Here is a 25,745-nt window from a genome sequence, read left to right as displayed (position 1 = left end):
GGCCCATACCTATGTGTGATGCATCATTTAATAGGAGAGGGCTGCTGGGAGGATGTTTAAACTAAGCATTATGATGAAATGCAATATCAGCAGCTTTACTCCTGGATTTTTTTCTATTATGGTGCATTTGGACAGAACTTCACTTTTTCAACTTGCTGAATGACACATGAGACTTTATTCTAATAATAGCTTGAATAGGGATTGTTGTCATGTTGGTTATAAAAGGAAAACTAAATAGAGTAGTAAGAGAAGCCCACTGAACTGTCAGAATGACTGTCTGACTTTTCATTTCTCTACCTATAATTCTCTGTACCCATCTAGAAAACAAATATTCTGCAAATAGCTCATTTTAATACAGAAAAATAGCCAACTACTCTTTCACGCACTGTTCATTAAATGTCTTCCTCTGTGTCTAGTGAAATCAAAGACAATTCCCAAAGACTTCAGGGGGCACGTTCATGCCATCATAACCTGATTCAAGGTAACAAAAGCCAATAGACTCCCACTGATTTCAGCAGTCTTTAGATCAGGTCTGTGCTATCTGAACATGAGGAAATACTTTTTCACTGTGAGGGTGACAGAGCACTGGCACAGGTTGCCCCGAGAGGTGGTGGAGTCTCCTTCTCTGGAGGTATTCAAAACCCGCCTGGATGCGATCCTGTGCAACGTGCTCTAGGTGACCCTGCTTGAGCAAGGGAGTTGGACTAGATGATCTCCAGAGGTCCCTTCCAACCTCAACCATTCTGTGATTCTGTGATCTCATATAAAGAAATTTTGTCATCAGAGTCACAATATGATACCTTTTCCCCCCGCATCATCAGAGGAAATTCATGGCATAATGAATGAAAAGATTTAGCCAGAAAATTTGTGCTGTATTTCAATGAGGAAGAACTGTATCTTGGAAATAAAAGTTCTAACAAGGAATATCCATCAACAAAGCACTTGGAAAGAAACTTGATGATAATCATATGCTAAGATTAATACCCTCTTGTCTATCTACTTGTTGACTCATACAGGAAGCTGTGGTAAGGAAGCTGTGGCGTTACTTTTTGCATGCTTAATTACAGTGTACAGAATCATCTCCCAAATAAGCATCTTCGAAAGAGAAAACTCTCTTTGCACTCACCTAGGATGTTGGAGGAACAGCTGAATAATTAATATTAGATCCAGGGGTAATATAATATCAGATATGCTATAAGAGTAAGATTGAAAAGCTAGGGAGTGACCAAAAAGATAGAGCACAGTCTGAACACTAAACTTTTTCTTGTACCCTATCCTATCTTAAATTATATTTGATGAAACAATAATTTGATCAACAAATACAATATAAATCACAATTTCTCCTATGGCCTTACATAAAAGATGAATATCATGTGGTCTTTGTCATACACTATATAATATAGCCTTTGCATCTAAATTAGTCAAAAAAGGGTAGAGGTTTACATTTTGCATTTACAATCTTGTAGCATTTGCATCTTGACGATACTGCTAAGTTTGAATTTCACTCTCTACCACTCTTGAGTCACTGATACTCAGGTGACTGGGGCAGCAAACCAAGGCAATGTTAAAAGAAACCAGTACAGAAAACAGTTGTCACCCAAATTATTTGGTAATATCTACACACAATAGATTATTCTGTAAACTTTCTGCCTCTCTAATTGCTGTGTAGTTGAAAATTTTGTCAACGTATTGTCAAATACAGGATAGGATTATGAGAGGTAAATCCTCACATAACTGACATCAGTGATGCTAGGATCAGGCCCTATATCATTTTGTGGTATTTGTATTCTAATTGTGTAAAAATACACAACGAGATCTACCACATTTAACCACCCCTGCCATGTTCCCATGTCTGTTCCCTGGACATGATCCTCTGTACAAAGGTATGCTTCTTGCTTTTTCCACATGGGGACGCATTGCCAAAGCTATCAGAGGAAGAGGTAACAAAACTGTTCTGGAGCTACTCTCAGCAACAGCCAGTGAAGACCACATATACGAGGTAGCAGCGCATGAAGTTCATCAGAAGGAGGAATTGGATTTGATTAATTTCTTTGGAACACTGATTGACTTGGACAGCACATTTTGCTAACATTTATACTGCAATGAAACCTAATTGCAAATTATTTTACTGAGTGATAGAGTAAGACAACACAAAGCACGCAAACACATCTTGAAAGGGCAAATTAGATAGCTCTTTCTAATTGCTTGATAATTACTCTTCAGTGTTATTTGGGCAGTTCAACAAATATACAAGCATACCTCAGAGATACTGCAGGTTCAGTTCCAGACCACTGCAATAAAGCAAATATTGCAATAAAGCGAGTCACACAATTTTTTTGGTTTCCCAGTGCATATAAAAGTTATGTTTACACTATACTGTAGTCTATTAAGTGTGCAATAGCATTATGTCTAAAAAAAATGTACACACCTTAATTAAAAAATACTTTATTGCTAAAAAATGCTAACCATCATCTGAGCCTTCAGCAAGTCATAATCTTTTTGCTGATGGAGGGTCTTGCCTTGATGTTGATGGCTGCTGACTGATCAGTGTGGTGGTTGCTGAAGGTTGGGGTGGCTGTGGCAATTTCTTAAAATAAGACAGCAGTGAAGTTTGCTGCATTGATTGACTCTTCCTTTCACGAAGGATTTCTCTGTAGCATGCGATGCTGTTTGATAGCGTTTTACCAACAACAGAACTTCTTTCAAAACTGGAGTCAATCCTCTCAAACCCTGCCGCTGCCTTATCAACTAAGTTTATGTAATATTCTGAATCCTCTGTTGTCATTTCAACAATGTTCACAGCATCTTCACCAGGAGTAGATTCCATCTCAAGAAACCACTTTCTTTGCTCATCCATAAGAAGCAACTCCTCATCCGTTAAAGGTTTATCATGAGATTGCAGCAATTCAGTCACATCTTCAGGCTCCACTTCTAATTCTAGTTCTCCTGCTATTTCCACCACATCTGCAGTTACTTCCTCCACTGAAGTCTTGAACCCCTCAAAGTCATCCATGAGGGCTGGAATCAGCTTCTTCCAAACTCCTGTGAATGTTGATATTTTGACCTCCTCCCATGAATCACAAATGTTCTGAATGGCATCTAGAATGGTGAATCCTTTCCAGAAGGTTTTCAATTTACTTTGCCCAGATCCATCAGAGGAATCGCTATCTATGGCAGCTCTAGCTTTATGAAATGTGTTTCTTAAATAATAAGACTTGAAAGTCGAAATGACTCCTTGATCCATGGGCTGCAGAATGGATGTTGTGTTAGCAGGCACGAAAACAACATGAATCTCGTTGTACATCTCCATCAGAGCTCTTGGGTGACCAGGTGCATTGTCAATAAGCAGTAATATGTTGAAAAGAATCTTTTTTTCTGAGCACTAGGTCTCAACAGTGGGCTTAAAATATTCAGTAAACCATGTTGTAAAGAGATGTGCTGTCATCCAGGCTTTGTTGTTCCATTTATGGAGCACAGGCAGAGTAGATTGAGCATAATTCTTAAGGGGCCTAGGATTTTCTGAATGGTAAATGAGCATTGGCTTCAACTTAAAGTCACCAGCTGCATTAGCCCCTAACGAGAGAGTCAGCCTGTCCTTTGAAGCTTGGAAGCCAGACACTGACTTCTCCCCTCTAGCTATGAAAGTCTTAGATGGCATCATCTTCCAACAGAAGGCTGTTTCATCTACATTGAAAACCTGTTGGTTAGTGTAGCCACCTTCCTCAATTATCTCAGCTAGATCTTCTGGGTAATTTGCTGCACCTTCTCCATCAGCACTTGCTGCTTCACCTTGCACTTTTATGTTTTGGAGATGGCTTCTTTCCTTAAACCTCATGAATCAACCTCTGCTAGCTTCAAACTTTTCTTCTGCAGCTTCCTTATCTCTCTCAGCCTTCATAGAATTGAAGAGAGTTCGGGCCTTGCTCTGGAGGAGGCTTTGGCTTAAGGGAATGTTGTGGCTGGTTTGATCTTCTATCCAGACCACTCAAACTTTCTCCATATCTACAATAAGGCTGTTTTGCTTTCTTATCATTCCTGCGTTCAGTGGAGCAGCACTTTTAATTTCCTTCAAGGACTTGTCCTTTGTATTCACAACTTGGCTAACTGTTTGGCGCAAGAGGCCGAGCTTTCGGCCTGTCTCGGCTTTCAACATGCCTTCCTCACTAAGCTTCATCATTTCTAGCCTTTCACTTGAACACTCAGAGGCCATTGTAGGGTTATTAACTGGTCTAATGTCAATATTGTTGTGTCTCAGGGAATAGGGAGGCCCGAGGGGAGGGAGAGAGATGGGGGAACGGCCGGTCAGTGGAGCAGTCAGAACACACACAACATTTATCAACTAAGTTTGGCATCTTATATGGGTGTGGTTCGTGGCGCCCCAAAACAATTACAACAGTAACATCAAAGATCACTGATCACAGATCACCATAACAGATATAATAATAATGAAAAAGTTTGAAATATTGCGAGAATTACTAAAATGTGACACAGAGACACAAAGTGAGCACATGCTGTTGGAAAAATGGCGCCAACAGACTTGCTCAACACAGGGTTGCGACAAACCTTCAATTTGTAAAAAAACGCTGTATCTGCAAAGCGCAATAAAGTGAAGTGCAATGAAATGAGGTATGCCTGTATATGATCAGATGAAGATCTGAAATCACATCAATAAACAATGGTCAAAGGGACACTCTTGAGCCTCATGCGTCAATGTTTCCATTGCTTGCATATAGTAATAAAGCGGAACTTTACTTTAGAGGGTTAGTTCCCATTGCCCCCTATTTGAACTTTGTGTTTGCCTGTAGGATAATACTGTCACCCGTTAGATATTCTCTTTTCTTTGATGCTCCGGGGCAGTATCCTAATATATTCCACACTATCAAAGCCTTTTCTCCGCTAATGCTTCTGTTCATTTGGTTTTGACAGCGATTAAGGGATTAAAGACACAACTTTGTCAATTAGTTAGGCTAGCAGAAGAGACTCCTGCTTCTTAAAGCGTAAGATACTTTCTACAGAGTGGCTGAAAAGAAAATGCGAATGAGTGGATGATGTTCAGTGCAGACATATGTGCCACCTTACTCTTGTGATTTTGATTTTGACAAAAGCATTCATGAATATATCAGAGGGAGCAAAAGAAACTTAGAAGTAGGCAGGATTTAGTAATGTTTGAAGGCATAAAACAGCACACTGCTCTTGCATTGCAACTGAGGATGGCTGCGGGTGCTGACACTGAAAATAGCTTTTAACTACAACTATTGTCCTACACACATAAAACTCAGCCAGTATCATCCCCTACCATGTATGAAGTTCCTCTGGTATAAAAATGTTGCTCATAAAGTAGGCATCATTCCTACCTAAGAGGGGGAGTAATTTTTGTGCAAATTATGTTTGTTTTCTGAAGAGATCACAAAAGTTAAATCATTAATTCATTAGTCTTTTCAGTGAACCCTGTGAAACAGGCTGGTGGCTTATTAGGCTTTTACTAGTCCTAATAAGATATTAAAATTACTTCCATTGCAGTCTAATGCCTTGGTTTACCATCTTTACCATCCAGTGGCCTGGAGTAGCTGGGTTTTGTAAAGCAATTCTTGACAAACCTTACCCCGTAGAATCTGCTTGCCTTAGAAGATGTAGCTTGTACTTTGTTAAATATCACTTCTAGTGATCACTTCAAGTATTGTATCATTTGAAGTTGTAAGTCATGCACATCCTGTCAAATCCCTGTGCACTAAGAGCTGAATTTATAATCAGTATTTAAATTGTTGCATTTTGGAAAGCCTTTCTTTAGTTTCTGGTCAAACTGCCTTCTGAAAGACTGCTTCCGAACTTGAACCCTGGTGTTTTCAGTGTTTACAGCTATGCAGACTGCAGCAAGGCTGTGCCTCCCAGACTCCTAGGTCTGCTCACTCTCTTGACTCCTTGCCAAGCTGTCCCAAAAGCCAGGATGCCAGCTGGTCTGCAACCCTGGAAGGGGCTGAGCTCAGGGGCTTGGGAAATCCCTGGATACCGACTCAGAAACTGTGAGGGAAACAAGCAGAATATCCTGCGGCTTGTGCCTATAACTGACCTGATTCTCTTCAGGGTCACTGCCTTTCTGCAGTGGTAAGAGCAGTGAAAATAATGAATGCCATTCTCAAAGTATTCTTCACTGGATGTAATAATCAAACACTGGAGTATGTGGACGCCTTTTGCAAAACTCTTCTCCTTGGAATAGATCAGTCCTACATTTATTGTTGGCTCAATGACAGCAAGCTCTACTGCATTAGCTTAAAATGAATTCCTAGGTTGTGCCTATATTTAGACTTTGTCTCAGTTAATTGGTAGCATTCCTATAGAATCAGTCAGTGCTCCTATACAAAGTAATTTATATCAATGCACTTTCCCCTCGTTTCAAGCAGAGCAATCTACACAAGCGACTTTACCTGTCTATGCTTGTGTTACACATTTGCGCAGCTACACCAGTGACTGGCAGCTGTTAACAGTAACAGAAAATACTGCAATTCCAAACAGGTTTCATTCTAGGCATTCATTCAGAGTCCTCCCATCCTTCTTATATGAATCCTCAGCCTGTTTTCATTTATGGAAGGAAAATGGATATTCAAGGACCATCAGAGAATGCTACAAGCACCCAGCTGTTTGTAAGACATGTCAGAACCACATGAGTTAATGTATATTTCAAATAAAGAAAAATTATCCCCCTCCCCATTTTTATGGTACCTTGTTACCGTGCATCTCCTTTACCTCAGCCTGCTTAGTATGAGTCATCTTTAAAACTTCTCCAAGCTAGTTCTCACAGCTAAGTTTTCTGAGACATAATTGGAAAAGACAGGAGAATTGATTCCCAGGGCTAAGTACCACTCTTTCTTGACTAAGACTTGTACAGCTAGCAACAGTAAGAAAATGGAAAGATATTCTGGAACAGCCTGCCCTTCCCTAATTTCAATCATTTGAATGTAGTTTTCCAGTAGCATGAAAAAACATTTGACAGAAATTTTGGCCACTTGCCTCTGTAGCAATGAAATTCCATGTAATAACTGTAAGCTGATATAGCTTAATATTAACATAAGTATATATATTTAAAGGATATGCAACAATATATTGTTTTTTGGATGTAAAAATAAAATGAAACTTACAGGTTCGAGTAAAAAGAAAAATCTAAAATACCATAATCCTGCAACAATCTTATATGCTTAATTTACCTTGCAAAGAGGAAAAACCCTTTTCATATTAAATTTGGTCCAAATTCCTCTTGGAATCCCATTCAGTCTTCTACTACCAGTACACTGGTCAAGAATATTGCATGTTTATGTCTTCTTTTTGGATACCGTTAATTTGTCAAAAAGACTTTATCAACTGAACTCATTTTGAAGAGGTATTTCTAGTTAAAACTAAAATTTTGTAAGAACATGACGAGTAACAAACTACCAAGTGCAAATATATCTTTATCCTTGAAGATGACCTTATCATTATCATGGATTGCTGGTGCTTAATATGCAAGCTTCCTAATTCTTCTTTGAAAAGCTGTCAGAGGAGTAGTGTGCCATAGAATATATAATGATTTATTTAGTCCCCCAAGTCCTTCACATATGCAAACCAAAGGAAAATGGAATAGAAGATTCCATATTATTAATGGACTAAATCAAATGTAAATTGATTTTACCAGCAAACACAGCTATCTTAAAAAGAAAAAAAAGAAGGATTTAACTGTATTCAAATTCCCTACCATTTCCTATCGCAATGTTTGGAAATCTGTATCTAAATATTGCCTAGCTCTGCTAGAATATCAACTTTTTTTTTTTTATTCCACTATTCTTTCCTTTACAAATATCAGGAATTTTAAGTCCAGACCTCTTTAGTTTTTTGGAGAAAAAGTGTTTCATTTACGTCATAACTGTTTACTGTGGAATGTCACAATTGAACTGGCATAGCAAAAAAACCTGATATATAACAGAGATATGTTTCTCTAACTCTCTGTTAGAGATTGGAATTACATCAGTGGTAAAAAAAGCTTTCATTTAGAATCAGGAAACAAATTGTTTAATTCTTCTCTTGTTGCTTCAAAAAGGGTCAAGGAGAACAGCGTGGATGCTACATTACAATGAGGTAGTATTTACAAAGTAGTAACATCTGAGGGACATGAACTAACCTCTTCTCTTGGTGGAAAGAGGAAGATAATGAATAAAATGCAGATGCCTGCCTTTCAAAGGGACTAATGATTTTAAAGGCTTCAGTTAAGACCCAAAATAAATATGTTAACAGGACTTAACATTTCAGAAAAATTTAGAATGTACCTATGCAATGGGAACAAATTATTTTTGAAAATATAGCTGACTATTTTATAGTGCTTTGATTCTATGATGAATGTGTGTTTCTCATTAATGTTGCTATAATAACAGATAAATTTAGAGTTAGACAATGGCTGGAAAGGAGTATTTTGTGTCAAGGCTGAAGTGAACAACTCAGCAGTGCTTCCTGTTACCCTAGCTAACATCTCTGGCTGGAAGTGCATTCTTTTAAAATCTGAAAATGCAGATTATGTAGATTCACCAGATGATTTCTGGCTTCTAAAAAGGGAGAGTTTTCCCTAATCCACAGATTTTCTTTCACCAAAATCTTTTTTTTTTTTAGCAGATGCTGAACAGATGCTTTTTACTATAAACAGATGTGGAAGATTTTTCAATTTCCAATTATTCAAAGTGACAAAAAGGCCTGTTGCATAACTTACAGATAACATTGAAATAACATTTACGCACACTCAAAAAAGAACATTAAAATAACATTATTAATCTGGATTATATTATCATTATCAGTCTATTATGGGTATGTTTGAAATTTTATCCTGCTCCATTCTAACCTGACTAGAGTACCAAAAGGAATGATCACACTCTCCACCTTAGCAGTACAACCCCGCAATGCAGCAGGGCGAAAATTTCTTAGTCTCAACTCCAGTGTCAGCCTAGAATGAAAATTACTCTTGGCTCTTTCACAAACTCCTGGACGTATTAGAAAGCCTGAGAGTTTCAATTCAGAAGCAGCACTGCTAAACAACAGAACAGTATGTACAATTAGTTAAACAAATCTATTAATCTGGCACACACACACAAAAAAAAGCAAGATTTTGCATTCAATCAGAAAAAAAGGCTGTAACTTTTCTTTTCAGCACTTCCCACCAGCTGGGAAGAACGCTATCCTCCGCTGAGTTCTGCCGCTGTCATTAGCTCATGGCTGGCAGGTGGCTTAAGCCCCTCAACATCAAGGAGCTTCACTAAAATGTGCAACTGCCTGAATTCCAAAGGACACAGTATCTTTTATAGTCTTCCCTGGAGAAGATCTGAGCATTTATGGCTATGGATCTCAAGTAAGGATTAACTATGTATGTCAAGATCAGTACAAGACAACCCTTTAAAAGCAAAGGTACAAGGCCTTTTTCTTCCCCAGTAACGGTAGGTCACTGACCAGAACGGTATCTAGGCTGTCTCTCCAGCATCCACTCATTTCAACTTGATTTAATAACTATTCATATTCTTTGTTCTGACATCCACTGAACTCTCCTGACACCAATGAGAATCAGCACCCATTTCAAGCTAACTGCACCCTCCTCCCAGCACAAACCTGGTGCTGTTAAACCTTGCAAGCTCAAATATGCAGACTCGTGAGGCCACAAGGTTCCGCACTACACAAAATCAATCCTACATTATTTCAAGCTTTCCAAACTTTGTTTTTCATGATGTCCCTCAGTTAAAGGATGGCTATAGGCTACTTCTCACTGTGTGGCTTATGTGTGCAAGGGCTATGTCACATGCCCTTAGGGGCACGAGGCCTGCGCCAGGCAGTGTAACAGAAACGTTGGTTGACACAGCGGCGATGTTTATTTCAAACAGACGCTTCACCAATTGAAATACCAAACATTTCTCATACACCTATGGAAAAAGAAGAGATTTTCTATGGAAATTTTAGTAGGTCCCACAGTTTAAATGGATTTGGTTCATTTTCTGTGATGGAAGCAAATTAAACATGCTATCTGAAGGGGGACGACATCTGGTACCAATTCAAGGATTTAATTGCTCTACTGATTTTAGTTTTAATTTTAAAAAAGCACTACCAATGCCCTGATCATAAATAGGACCAATATTTGAATCTCAGCCCTTAACTGGTCATTACAATTTAACAGAGCAGGCTGCCTTACTGTATTACATGAATCTTAAGACACTGTGACTTACAACAGTGAACAGCACAAAGCAGCTGTAGTAGTCTATTAGGACACTAAATAGAATTTTTCTAGCATTCCTCCATATTATAGATAATTTACTGTGTCAAGAATCTGTGCTTTAATAAATCCCTAACTATCTTCCAAATCTGAGGACTAACAAATATTTTAACAGCTACTGCAAAAACAAACTCTAAAAAAAACAGGTCTTATAGAAACTTGTAGGTTCTTTTAACATTGACTTATCATGAACTTCAATCTAGATCATAGATTACTGAAACACCTCTGGAATAGTTATTGCACAGTTTAATAAGAAATATATTTCAAAATCAACACTATTTAGAAAAATAACTATCCTGATCTGCAGATGCAAAAAAAATGCTCAGTGTTAATATAAATTTTCTGCCGCATACACAAAAATATGCTCTGCTGGAATGATTCAGAGTCAGATTTGTGTGTCCTACTTTCCTTAAAGCTAGTAATAGTTCAGAAGTCTAGGATTGAGAAGTGATACCTGATTTTGTTCAAACAAATTCTACAGCCTCCTAATTCCCTAATACTTTGTAAAATTTGGTTCCAGAAATCTTTCAAAAATCTGCTACTGCGCTACCGAACTATGGGTGTGATGCAGGCAATGGTGAAGGTATCACTGTCTGTGCTATGCAGCTCAGGCAAGATCGATGCCGTCTATCCTGAAGGGGGTCCTATGCATCAGAGATCACCACAGTACATCGAACCTTATCTGTCTCGGTCCTGCACACACATTTAATTTTAAGATGACCATTTCAGTATTCATTCTGATGTTAGTAATGATCTACTCTGCCACTGGAGATACTGGAATTTCTTTACATGGTTTGTTCAGATATTACTTGAAAGCATCCCTTCAGCAAAACAGGTGATGGAATCCTTGTATCCTTATAAAAGCAAAGTGAGTTTAAAACAGCTTTGTTTTAAACATGGCAAACCATGTTGCCATTTCACAAGATGGGTAATTGCTGGCATGAAATTCGGAGTTTTTCTGTCCATAATATTTCTACTTTTATCAATAAACTTTGTCCTTTGGAATTGCAATGCAAAGTTTTCATGTTTCATTATTAAAAAAAATTTTTCATATAAAAACACCAATAGCTGAATATGACAGAGAGCTACTGTTTGTAAAGCAAATACCACTGCTTTAGACAGCACTTAAAGAACATTACCACCTTCTTAAGGGGCTGAGCAATCAGTGCTGTGTATATTCATCCTATTTTGAGATCTCTATTTCATCGAATTTTATGCAATTTGTAAGTACAAGTTGAATTTCTTACATGCCAATATCCAATACTAGAAGTTCCAAGAACAAAAAACTGACTTAATATGAATATGTTGCTATTTTCCTTTTATGACAAACAACGTAATGGAACAGACAGTATGTCACATTCGGCATATAAAACATCTTGTGTGGATTCAAGGTTTGGTCTGTAGAGAGCACCTACCATTTGAATCTACAAAACAAGTTTATTGTAGGAGTGTCTTCAATATAGCACAGCCACTAAATGCACTTGTTTTCAGCACCACTGTCTATAGCAATCAGTATGAATTATATCAAAAAAGTGGAATTTGTTTTAGAAAACATTGCCTTGAGTCTGAAGGAGGGAGAGACAGAAGAGAAAAGGTCATGCAATAATTAGAAAATGTCAATCAAGAGGGACCTCTTGGTATCTTGGCAAGCACACGCAATATAATCTAGAGATAATAGTGAAGGAAACCAGAATTATCTGGTTAGCAAAATTCAAATGTTCAAAGTTCTTTTAACATTATTCTTCTCTTTTGAACATTTAGATCTCATGTTCATGTTGGTATAACATTAAATTAAGCCTTTACTTACTCATTAGCTTTGGTGATGGAAAAGAGGAAGAAAACCAAATGTAACAAAAAGCATTCAAAGGGCCTGAATCTAACTGCAGTTGCCACTACTGATTCACTGCTCTGATTCTATGTCAGCATAAGTAAGATGGAAATCGGACAAAGCAGGCAGAGTAAAATACAGTAATGCCCAGTCAACGTCAAAACCATACCTTTAAATACATTAACATGAAAATAGAACACAGGTTTGGATAGATCAGCAGAATGGGGTTGCTGTGAGAGCACTTACCCACAGAACAAATCGCAGATAACTGAGAAAGTCCTTCAGGTTATGAAGTTGTTCAAGAAGGAACTTTTTATATTTGACATTCTGTTTAAACAGATGTGTTACACCATGACTTCATCTAGCAGTGGTGATACTTCTATTTTAATTACACAATTCCCGTACAGCTCAGTGATTCTATAAAACTTCTCTTTCAGTACTGCCATTTTCAATCTTCTCCAAAGAAAATCTTCCATCTTGTAAAATAACCTCCCCCAACCTTGATGACATTTGCAGAGGGATGAAGAACTAAAGCTTGCTCAGAAGCTAAATCAATAATAGGGAGTTAATTTTACTTTTAATGTTGCCATTATTGTCTCTGCTACTGTTTGGAGTCCTTTGAAGAAGGAAAAAAAAAGGCAATGCATTTTCCTGTAACCTCATTACTACCACTCCTGTTCTACTAACATAATTCAAGTTTTTTTAGTACTGTTGAAACCCTGTGAGATTTTTGCAGGCATTGAATCACAGAATCACAGAATCGCTGAGGTTGGAAGGGACCTCTGGAGATCATCTAGTCCAACCCCACTGCTCAAGCAGGGTCACCTAGAGCACGTTGCACAGGATCGCATCCAGGCGCGTTTTGAATATCTCCAGAGAAGGAGACTCCACCACCTCTCGGGGCAACCTCTTCCAGTGCTCTGTCACCCTCACAGGGAAGAAGTTTTTCCTCATGTTAAGATGGAAGTGTCTGTGTTTCAGTTTGTGCCCGTTGCCTCGCGTCCTGTCGCTGGGCACCACTGAAAAGAGTCTGGCCCCATCCTCTCGACACCCTCCCTTCACATACTTGTACACATTGATAAGATCCCCTCTCAGCCTTCTCTTCTCCAGGCTAAACAGGCCAAGCTCTCTCAGCCTTTCCTCATAAGAGAGATGCTCCAGTCCCCTAATCATCTTTGTAGCCCTTCGCTGGACTTGCTCCAGTAGTGCCACATCCCTCTTGTACTGGGGAGCCCAGAACTGGACGCAGTACTCCAGATGGGGCCTCACCAGGGATGAGTAGAGGGGGAGGATCACATCCCTTGACCTGCTGGCAACACTCTTCCTGATACACCCCAGGATACCATTGGCCTTCTTGGCCACAAGGGCACATTGCTGCCTCATGATCAACTTGTTGTCCGCCAGCACTCCCAGGTCCTTCTCCGCAGAGCTGCTCTCCAGCAGGTCAACCCCCAACCTGTACTGCTGCATGGGGTTATTCCTCCCCAGGTGCAGGACCCTGCACTTCCCTTTGTTGAACTTCATGAGGTTCCTCTCTGCCCACCTCTCCAGCCTGTCCAAGTCTCTCTGAATGGCAGCACAGCCCTCTGGCGTATCAGCCACTCCTCCCAGTTTTGTATCGTCAGAAAATTCAGTGTATGTTCCCCCCCAGACCTACTGGGGGCAAACTTTCAAAAGCTTCATGTAACAGCAAAGAACAATCATAGAAAGGGACTAATCTTTTGGTTCCCAATCATTTTCATCAATGTCTTTGGCAACTGTAATTGTTTGATTTTCAGCAGATTTCTTTTTCAAATATTAAAACAAGAACAGATTTTCCTCTTAATTCCTGTTTGATTGCAGAGGGGATTTGTGTGAAAAGATATTCCTGTATATACAAATGAGCTGTTAGAAATGATGTCTCATGAAGTGTTTAGAAAACATATCAACAATATGCATTCTTTGGAAGTCTTTGTCAGGGCAGATGCAACAATAGACCTTAGGAAACATGAGCAGATGTTATTCTGCATATTTTATATTTCAGAGTCTTTAGAAATTCATGAGGTCTTTTGTAGGTTTTACGAATCTTCTAGTATCAGTGCAGCTGTTCAATTCAGAACTGCAAAGACATCCTCAGATGTTTACTTGAAACCCCACAAACACAGAATGCAGCACTGAAATGGCCACTCTTTTAAGGTTTGCAAGATATCATCTGGCCAACAAGGTGGAACCTATGAAGGTTGTGTCTTTCTTCACCTTGGCAATTGCCATTCCATGCCCAGCAGTTTCTGTTTTAAATACAGATCTCAAACAGAGTTTAACTTGCTCAGAATATCCCCCTTTTCTACACGGGCAGCAGTATGATTATTTTCTGATTTTATGAAAAGAATCACTTACTTAACAATAGAACAGAAACGCATTTACTGCAAAACACTAGTGCATTCTCAAAAATATATTCTGGTCAGGCAAGACACAAGTCACATTGCAGATGGTTTCACTAGAAAATGTGTATTTGATCAACAATTGCACTGTGCTGAACTCAATTTTGTTTCTAAGAGTCAAGCTGTTTTACACTAACCCTCTTCTGACAGAGCTGCAATCCCTTCTGGATTGTGAATGTCCAGATGGAATATTTATATCTTTCCTCATTCTCCATTTTTGTTGGCTCACCTTGAATTTAGTTTAAATTCATTGTCAGTTTTATTTAGTTCTTTATATCTATTGCTAATCTGGAGAAATAATGCTTAATCTTACTCATGTAGCAGTAAAACAATTTTGTCCTGTTGCTCTGTGCTTTTAGTTTTTCTTATATGCTTGATGAAAAAAAAGTATACACAAATAAACTTGCTTTGATTTAATCACACCACTTGAGCCACAATGATGTAAGCCCTAACTGGACATTCTTATTTTCTCCAGCAAACTGAATTAAAGTAAGTCTAGCTGTAACCAAGAGTGTTACTGTGCCATAGAAGCCTCAGTAAAGGCTGAAGACAGGTTGAGCCCACTTTCAGAAGTACAGCTAGAGAACCCAGCTTACTACTGGGCTTGTCATCTGTGGGAATAATGTGTTATGCAGGGTCTTGTAATGCACCACAGGCCATGCTCTTACCAGAATACACATGACTCCTGAGTATCGGCTCCCGTAGCTAGGACATGATGAAGGAATTGGGTGTGCAAGGTATGAGAACAACTAAGAAGGAATCCTGTTGTCAACCTCAGATTAGCAATACAGTGTAAGGTTGTTACATATATTTTTGTTTCTAACCTGGGTATCTAAAAGCTTGACTCAATTTCTCATTATATTAATCTCTTTTTTTCTTTTGTTATTAAGCATATTATTAGTGATGGAGTGAAAACCAAACGCAAGTCAAACCAACACTCTTGAAGGTCTGGTCCCCTCATGTGCACTGCAGAAGCTACATTTATTTTTAAATTATATCTGAAGTTATACTAGTGCGATTTTACTTGCAAACATGACCTGAACTATTTCAGGCCTGACAACCCTACTGAATTCACTGGAATCAGAATTAGCCCCTGCCTAACTCTGACATTTTTATACCTGCAAACTCTGTGAAAGGTCTACAAAGATGCCTAGTGCTGCACCAACCTAAGACATACTAACCATTCTCACAATTGCAAGAATTCGCAGATCCCTTACTTTTAAATAGTCTCAAAGCCCAGGATTACACTGCACAGTTATGTCCACAGAAACTGGTAATCAGCTGTTGACTGAAAGCAGCAACTGAACATCATCTCCATTGTAATTCTGCAGTTCTCCCTGTATTCTCGAGATGTGGAGTATACTGGTTTACATACAATACTGTGCTAACATGGCCATACAGTTTCCTTCAAACTTGTTTTCAACCAGCTTAAAGCACAGTCAGAATCAATTCAAGTCCTCCAGTACCCAGGAACCCACTCCAACACTTGGAAGTCAGCTGTGTCATACACAGTAGGCAAGTTTTTTTGCAGAATCAGGACCTTAAATTATCAGACAACAGGATTTTCCTGTTCTACTATTTAATAGCTAAGATGTCTGCATTCTTACTTTGATCAGAACCATGTATTTCTTATGATGGTTTCCAATAACTGTAAAATATTCTAGGCTTACTCATAAAGTGGAAACAAGTCAAATTAGAAAGGCAGAGTTCATCTGGAAGATAATGTCTCCCTGTCAATTTTTTCCTGGCTCATTTGAAAAAAGTACATTGGTATCTTTCTTTTGGAACACCACAGAAAGGTTTTCCAGCACAAGTTAAGGTTCTTTTTTCCAGACAAGTCAGACTTAGTATTGAAATGTGCCTTTATATCAGGATCAGAATTTTACTCTTCAAGGATTCACATTATTCTAAAAAAGCAAATAAAAGTTCTTGTAAGATGCAGAAGGCCAACAGAAGCACAACGAATTCAGACACAGGAGGCTTGACATATGCTTTGCAAATACTATAACTGAAGAAGTTTACATGCACCAAAAGAAACCAAAAAACAAAACAATTAAATTCATTAGAAAGGTATAGAAATTCTACAGCTTTAAGAAAAAACAAGGTTTTTCCTTGGAACCTGTAAGTCTAGACAATAAATACAAAGACGTTGCTATACTCAGTACCTACATGATACTCATCCTCCCTGATAAGCCAAGTACTTTTTAAAGCTTAGTACTTTATATATTAGTTTATTGGAAAAAATAAAAATAACCATATCAGACACTGAAGAAGGCTTATACGTGGTCCTGGTCTGCGTATTCCTGCGTCTGTGCCAATAAGCCGCTGAGAGGAAATACTCAAGGATTACGCAGTCTGTGCCTAGGGTTGGAATGATGAAATGATTCACACCCTGTTTATTCAGGTTTTATACAGGGAGTTTGGAGCTGCTTACGACACAGTTACACTTACTTTAGGACAAAAATATTGACCATGGCAAAATTCCATGAAGTTCCTAAGGTTCACACTAGTTAAGGCTAAATTCTGCCACAAAAGGCAAATGTACTGTGCTCCACTTTAAAACAGGGCTGAATCAGCATTGTTATTACTTGTCTGTGTTGGCACTGAAGTATCCAGAAAAAATCGAACTTGGGAGCATGTTGGCTGCCCCAAGGTGATCTCAGTGCAACACTGAGAAATGGACAGAGCTTAAGGATATAAAGTCTCACGCAATAATTAAAACTGTGGTTGGGAATGTCTTGACAAAACAAAGTTAACAGAACTGTAATGTATAGACAAATACACTGAGTTTCAGAAAACCAGAAATCACATTATGCCTTTGCCTAGCAACCTTACTTTTTCTTGTATAAAAGAACAGGACAGCAGAGTGCAAAAAAAGGAAGCAATGGTTTTATGCCTCCTGGAGAAGGAAGCTTGGAGAGCCTGTTGATTAAAAATAGAAAATATTAAAACAACAAAAGGAGAACAAGCTTAGACTTCATATTAGTGCTTATCAAAGAGCTTAACCGAGTTCTGGGGGATATCAGAGGAGGGAGTCACATTCTTCCTTTCTTCCTGCTTCTGAATTAGTCAAAGATGATTTCTGTCCAGTTAAGACACAGTTGAATAAAGCAGCAATCTCCTACCTTGCAGTCCTATGGGCAGGTATTTTTTGTATAAAAAAATTAAAAAATGCCCTGCAGGCAGGTCACAATTATTTCAGGTCATGATTATCTGTACGTCAGACAGCTTGCCAGCATACTACATTTGCTTTCTAGCTTTGTACTATTACAGAAGATCACTGGAAAGGGCTTATTAAACAGAGCAATGTCCCGATATAACACTAGCTACACTGATCAACAGGAAATACAATTCCAGGAATGGAAGGAAATCAGACAGCTAACAATCTGTATTTACCTAGAGCTCCTAGACACAGGAGTTAGCTCCCAGGTAGCATATTGGCTTGCATTTGTGGTGCTGGCATCCAGCAGTAAATGGACTGAAATGCTATAATTCTCTTTGTTTCTCTGAATCCTGATGGAGGCTAGCTGAAATAGTAACTATCCTGGTTAATATTCACTTCACGATTACAGAATAAAAATTTTTTTCTTCCTCTGAAGACAATGCCTGCTCATTACAGTTTGTGATGTCCATATGTGTTCTGCAATCAGGCTGCATTGCTGGAGATGAGACTGCCGGTAAAGCTTTTATATCTAAGTATTAGAAAATGCATAGGCTAATGAAGAAATTGGTTTTAATAGATTGCCAGAGGTACCAATCTGTGCCACTAAGGTGGGAGATGAAGAGCTGAACTGCCTCATAGGAGGTCCCACGTACAGATACTAGGAATCTGTGGGGAATGACATTTCTGTGCTCCTTTTAAGATGTTGTGGCATACACTAACCCTCATGGACATACACTTAAACTGCGCAATGTTCAAATACGGAAACAGAATATAGCTCGTGGCCTAGCTTTTGCTGCATCCCTTTTGGCCAGACCTCGTGGAAGTACAGGTCCTAACGCAGGCTCAACACAGGGCAGGGCAAGGACTGCAGTAGGAGACCTCCCTCCTCTACCTTGTTTACTTATGCCTCTCTTCGCTTCTTCTGGTGAGAGGAATAGGTAGGCTATTTATGTATTTTTCATGGCTATTATTAGTAGCCAGCATAGAGTGTTGCTTTGTATTATATTACTGTAGTGAATTGGGTAACATTTAAGATTTTCCTCAACCACTCACATAGCATTTATGCTTAAGTGAAGCTTACAGGCGCACTGTGCAAATGCCATTACAACAGACACTCATGCAAAAATTCCAATAATCTCCTTATAACAGGAAGACAGTTCAAATACTTGACTAATAGTGTCTGAAATATTTGATATAATTAACAGTTCAATTCACCTGTGATTTATTTTTAGAGCATTATATTAAAAAATCCAAACCTAAAAGCACACTGAAAAAAATAGAATACAGCTTTTTCTTTATTTTTTTATGGCGAACTAATAGCCCAGGTCAATAAATAATAATAAAAAAATCCAATAAAACCAAACTTAGTTGATAATCCAGCCCAAAGCCACAGAAATAATGAGAAACCTTGGACAGCTTTTATATTATTATTCAATATGGTTCTAATATTGCCCTTGAAAATGAAGAATGAAGAACTAATTCACAGAAAGTTACTTTGGCACAGCTACTGTTGGAACATTAGTTGGTTAGTGTTTAGTCCTTTTCAGTGAGGGAGAAAGATGGTCTCTATTTGTTTATTTGTAATGGCTATTGTTGGCATCACACACACAACAGTAATTTTCTACAGCTCTATACATTACTTGATGTGAACAAAACTCTAAATACATTTGTTTCTCTCCACTTCTTCCATTCCTTTTACTTACATCCTAAATAAAAAACTTTTAAAAAGACTTTTAGGGATTTTTTTACCTTAGAAGTAATAAATGTTTTCCAAACTGCTTTCATATTCGTGTTTTATGAGGACATTGCTACCAATCTGTACTTACCACACAGAAGACGAAAATAAATTCTGAAAGGCATAGAAAACGAAGAGTGCGATACTGTAAAGGGATAAATAACCGTTTTCAGTGCTCAGAAATTTGTAACAGCTTACATGCACTTCTGTACCTGTTCCCATCATGCTTCACCGTCACAGAACACTTTACAGTACCTGAAAAGGTAAAGAGCTGGTCTTTCTTTTAAATCCTAAATGCTGGGGAATGCTTCCAGTGCTCACCATGAACAGGGATGTTATTTCAGGGGTTTATTTCAGGGATGTTTCGCTCAGATTCCTTGCTATGCCGAGAAGGGAGATGAAGAGTTGTGAAACCACATCTCAAGGCTGACCTCCTGGCTCTGACACCAGTTACCAGATCACACCCTGGGGAGAAGGGGCGGAAGGAGAGGGAGGGTTGGGGAGGTGACAGTAAACTTCCCTGTGTTCTGTTAGGAAATTCAATAAAAGTATCGTGTTTGTTCCAGTTTTGCTGAATAACCCTTGTCCAGTGGAAAAAACACGTCAAAAGATTTCAGATCAGAACACCCATTCCCATTTCTAGTCTCATTATAACATACCAGCTTACTGTTTCCCACTGCTTTTATGAAATTCAAAAAGACTATGTCTGCACAAAGAGGTGTTCCACTTTTCAAAATAACAGTCTTATCAGACATGATTTTTAAGGTGGGCAAGATTTAACATGAATAGTGGTTGTAGTGAGAAGACTCATCTTCATCCTGTTTGCATTTACTCTTGTAAATCCTTCTCACTCCTAAATCTTCTCACTAATAGTAATATTAGACATAAAAATCTAACCATGAAAACTTTTGTTAACTTTGAAATGATTAGAGAAGAAATACTATAGACCCCTCTAAACTTTAGGTTAACTTGGAAAGCTTATTTAGAGGATCAGAAAGAAATTCTTGTCCCTTTTAAAACAATGAGATTTTACCCATCAATATGGGAAAGTGTCACTGTAAGAAAAACTTCCATAGATTTCAATGGGGTCAGTATTTTATCCCTATAAATTCCATCTTGGCACTCTGACTGTGCAAGAAATCCAACTGGAACAGAAATATGACAGGTCTTTAAGCCTGTACGAGTCTGAAGTTGGCAGCTGGCATTTCAGTAGGTGCCCAGCCTGATAGCTTTGGGCTAGCCAGGGAAACCAAAGTTAAAGTAAACAGATAAAAGTACAAGAAATTTTAAGAGATGCTTTTCAGTCAGTGCTGATAATGTGTGTAATACCCATAAGAGTGTGCTACTTTAGACTGCAAGAAAAGCAAGTTGTCCAGATCTCTGACAAAACTGAACTAATCAGTTTAAAAGATAGTACCAGTGTTATTACTGCTGAAGTGGATCTGTATCCAGATCAGGTGAACTTTCACTTTAAAATATTTTAAAATTCCCTGTGAATTTTAACAGTTTGGCTTAAAGATTCTTGGTCTAGTGCATATCAAAAACAAATTTTTCAATTTTACTGGCTTTAAAGAACACAGTTCAGCCTTTTCGAAGCCAATAAGATAAGCGTTCTTGCTGGAAGATATTCCTCCAGCTGTTTAACTGCTGTAACGCCTGCACAGGTAAGGGTATGCTTCTCACATGGGTGAGTGACAATCCCTTTGAAACCGAACTCTGCATCACGGAAAACATTTGACAAGAACAGCGCTACACTCAGGAGCTGGCAGACTGCAGTGTACAAACGCATGTAACTACATTTTCCCCAGGGCTTTTAGGTCATGAAGGTGGGCAAACCACGAGGTAGGGGTTCAAAGCTAAGCACACAGGAAGCTCATCTGCCTTTGTGAAGGCAAACTGAATTTGAACTGCAATCCAGTGAAGGTCAGGACCATTTGCACTGAGGCCTTGCCTCTTTACATCCTTGCTTTCTGCTGATAACCTATAGCTTCCCCTTTACCTCTCCAGAGTACCTCTATTAAAATCATATTTACTGGGCTTTAAGCAGAAATCTCCAGTGAACCCTTGGTAAAGGAGAGGTGGCCTCCTGAACCTAGCTTCACCACTAAAATTACAGCAGCCAGGGGTGTTAGAGTGGCTATGTACCCTCTTTATCAGTTGGATTTTGATGAGCCTTGGAATGATGAGGGTTGCCAGGCAGAGCAGGTCTTCTCTGGCAGATCCATGCTCGTTCCCTGCTTCCTCAGCCCTCATGTGTCATTCCTGTCTTTTATTCTCTTAGACTCTGCAGGGAAGTTATGCCTAAAGAAAGAATGGTACTAAAAGGGCTGAGCTCCCCTTCTTCAGAAAAATTACCCACTGATATTCCTCTCTAGGTGAAGAATGGGACTCAGCCATTCATATTACTTTATGTTTGTGCAATCACTTGAATCTGCAACATAATCTTAAAGAAAATCTCAATGTAGAAAAAAGAGAACAAAATGTATCTCCAGTTAATAACTGGGGACTGTTCAGTAAAAACTAGCTGGCAATGTTTCAGCTATAATATGAATAGAGAGTCATATAACCAAGAGATTGCAAATTAAGCCTCTGAACAAGTTAAAAATGTTAGTATTCAATGAGAACACAACAAGCACTAAGCCTTGCAGCCAATCTCTTAGTGAAACAGGCACTAACCACATTAAACTACTTTTAAACAAATTATCAGGGACTAATAAAAAGAATCTACCAAGTCTCAAGCCAAAGAAAATTAAACAGCCAGTTAAATCAGTTTAATCTCTTTAGCTAATGCCGGAGAGCGCCGGCTAAAGTGTCGGCGTGCTGACTGACATGCCATCACCCCTCGGCAGAAGCACACCCTGCACTGCTTGCCAGAGGGAAGCGGCAGGAGAGACAAGTGAAACTTGGAACGCTCAAAAAAATGCCTCCCTTACATTCCAGAAAACAGGAAACGTTACCTGCATGCTTCCAACGCTATTAAGCAGACTCGCTGAAGAAAACACCCTTCATTAACTAATGTAAGGCCTGAAAACGTTTGCAGTTTTAAAGGCTTTTGCCTTGACTTTAGCTACTCTGTATTTTTGATTTAAAAAAATTTACAAACAGATGACTGTGGAAGATGAAGCAAAACTGCCTTTCCAGCACAGGCATACACCCAACCACAGAATAATATCGAAACAAAAGCCTTCATGCAGAACCTTCCAGAAACATGTTGCCACTGTGCCTAGGGGTTTCAGCAGCCGGCTCACAGACCTCTTTGCTAGGCGTTCTGCTTCGAAGGAACTCCTCTCCCCAGTGCAATCAAACACAGACTGACGGGTTTTTAGGATTAACTTATTTTTATCGCTCCCTTTTATTTCAGGCGTTTCCCCCCAATCACAGACTCTCTGTAAGACAGGCCCCATAGGAAGGTCCTGTCCTTCCTATGGGGGGCATAAAATATCTGCCATGGACATGGAGAAACATCTACCGTTGAACATGGGTTTTTCACATTCAATATACCTTGAGGAAATGCCTGAAGGATCCAGCTGGCCTTTTTTAATCTCTAATCAGGGCTTCCATATTGGATATAGTTAAAGTGGGTATCCTCAGAAAGCAGGGCTCCATCCAGTGTCTGCTATATGAGTTACCTGAACCTCTGCTTCAAGTTCATGAGTTACCTACGCCTTTGCAGAAACTTAAGCCCCCAAAGGAAAGTCATGCTGTTCAGTAATAACAGCAGTAATTACTAATAACTGAAACAGAAAACAGCTCTGACAAATTCTCAGGTATTTGGACCGGCAAATGTACTGGCATTATGTCAGCCTTACAGGACCTATTCTTTTGTCAGAGGAGGGTGGGAGAGTTTATATGATGGCTGTTAAGATCTATAGCTGATAAGACATTTTCAAGGTAAACTTTTTCTTTGAAAAATAGACTATGGTGAAATTCTCATTTCTGAGTTGCTGGATTTTTTGCAAAAACCCCTATTGAGCTTATCAGAACCAGGACTTCATCCTGTTGCTTTAACCAAATGGGTTGAACAGTAAGCATGTGCATGATATTTTAAGTACCACCTACAGATTTCCACCTTCCCATGCACTCCTTCCCTTCCCAAGAAAATATTCCTTGCCTTTTTGATATCTAGAATCTTGTTCCCAGCCTGAGTATTAGGTTCTTCTGAACTGCATTCAGAGATAAATACAAGCAAATATGTTCCCATCTGTGATAACTCCCTTCACAGTCAACAGAATACAAATGGATAACCATGTTTATCTACACGAAAAAATGCCCTTTAATCTTAATTCAAACCCATAAAATGTAGGCTGCATCTTAAACTGTTCTGAGCAGCTCAAGTAGGTTAAAGAAAACTCCTTTGTACTCTTCATTCCTCCTGTATACTGCATTATCACAGTTAGGCATGACGTTTCAGCAAACATTGCTTGTATTGAGCTAACAGACAAAGCACACAGGAGACAGCTATCAGCTGAAGAGAAAAAGAAGGGAAACAAAGCACTGATGAGAATTTTATGCTTGCAAAAGAAAGAGACGTATCAGTGGATTATCATTTCTGACTCCACCCAGACTAAACTTCTGGCATGTCACCCAGTCATGCTTATTCACTTTCAAGGAGTTAATACTAAGAGAGTCAGCTGTAAGAAAACACATGAACATGAAAGTAGTCCCTTTCGTCAACATATTTGCCAGACACCTTAGGAAAAAACAAGTACTTACTGATTGTAGCTTCCTGAATTTCTTACTTTGTATACATAAAGTATGAATAACTTTTATAATCATATTCACCCATTTTATTTAATAAAGAATTATTAAATAAAATCTTACTAAATATGGGCTATTTGAGAGTGGTCATGTCTCTACTGAAAGTATACATAATGACAAAAAATGCAAAAATCTAAGGTTTAAGGTCATTTTTAAAGAACGAAAAATACAGCTTGTATTCGATTTGGAACTGGAAACTTTCATTCATCTTAAAAAGTGACATAAAGAAAGAATACTTATCTGCACATTAAGTAATTGTCAGAACATTCCCCAAGCTATCCAAATTACCATGTATGTAAATTATCTGTCATTTTGATTGCTCATAAAAGTCAGTGTGTGTACAGCACTAAACACTTCAAGAAGGGATATGATTTGCTCTTTGTCAGGTTGGGAGTAAGGAAAACCATCAGAAATAAATGTAATTTCTGGTAACAGGACCAGAGTATCTAGTGTTGGAGTAGCCCTGTGAATCACTCTCCCTTTTTCCCTGCTCACTTTTAAATACTGAACCAACACCTGAGAATGCCCAGGCTACGAAGACACGTAGCTGCCTTACAGCAAACACATTTTATGACTTAGTTTTAGAGTAGCATCTCCTTTGGCGATTATTTTAAATGTTCTTGGAAATATCAGTTTTGAAATGTCATTTAAGCAGAGGTTTATTCACAAAATATGCAAACCTACAATCATGAAAAAGTAATGCAGCCAAGATAGTGGATTAATTAAACTACTAAAGGCATTATTTCCTGTGTAAAATACATACAATCCTGTATTTTTTCAAAGTGCCTTACTGTGGAAATTCTGCAGCATTTTACAAAACATGCTATATACCCTTTCAAAAGAGTTTGTCTTCAGTAAAACTTCAGCTCTGAATTTTCAGCTCTGACACTGCTTCTAGGCATAACGTAAACCTCAGCAGGAACAGGGCCCTGCAGTGCTCTGAAGAAACATCTTTGTGCATGTCCTCTGCATATACTCAGCATGCAATACATGGTTGCTACCTCTTATTTCCAATATGCCTGGAAGTTATTGCATAAACAAAATAGCTTTATTAAGAAAATGCAGTTCCCAAGTGGAATATTCTGACATCCACAGTGCTGCTTGTGAATGGAGTTATTACTTTGGAAAACAAGCATCAGCTTTTAAAATGAAACGTTAATTTATAGTTTATATTGCTACTATTATACACAGCAAATCAAAATAAACCCCTAATAATTCTCATTTACTAAACAAAAAATAGTATTAATATAAACAAGAAAGTTCATGTTCTGCGTTATTAAAATAGTTCGAAGAAGACTATACAGAATTATCTCTCAGAATTAAGTTGGAATGATGTGTCAATACAAAGATGCCTTGATTGTGAACATTTGAGATCTAGAGGAACTACCTTAGATGTCTGGGCACAGATCACTTCAAGAGCACAAACTGATACCTAATTAAGCCCCTTATTGGAAGAGCTCCATCTGCCCCTAATCAAAATTTACATGAGCATCCTGAGAATGCAGTTTGCTTGTATTTCTGTTTAGATTAAGGTCCCACAACTGTCCCTTTCAGATGCACATCTATATGCAGAT

Source organism: Apteryx mantelli, chromosome 9 (genome assembly GCF_036417845.1).
Source record: "Apteryx mantelli isolate bAptMan1 chromosome 9, bAptMan1.hap1, whole genome shotgun sequence".
Lineage (NCBI taxonomy): Eukaryota > Metazoa > Chordata > Aves > Apterygiformes > Apterygidae > Apteryx > Apteryx mantelli.
This window is presented reverse-complemented; position numbering follows the sequence as displayed.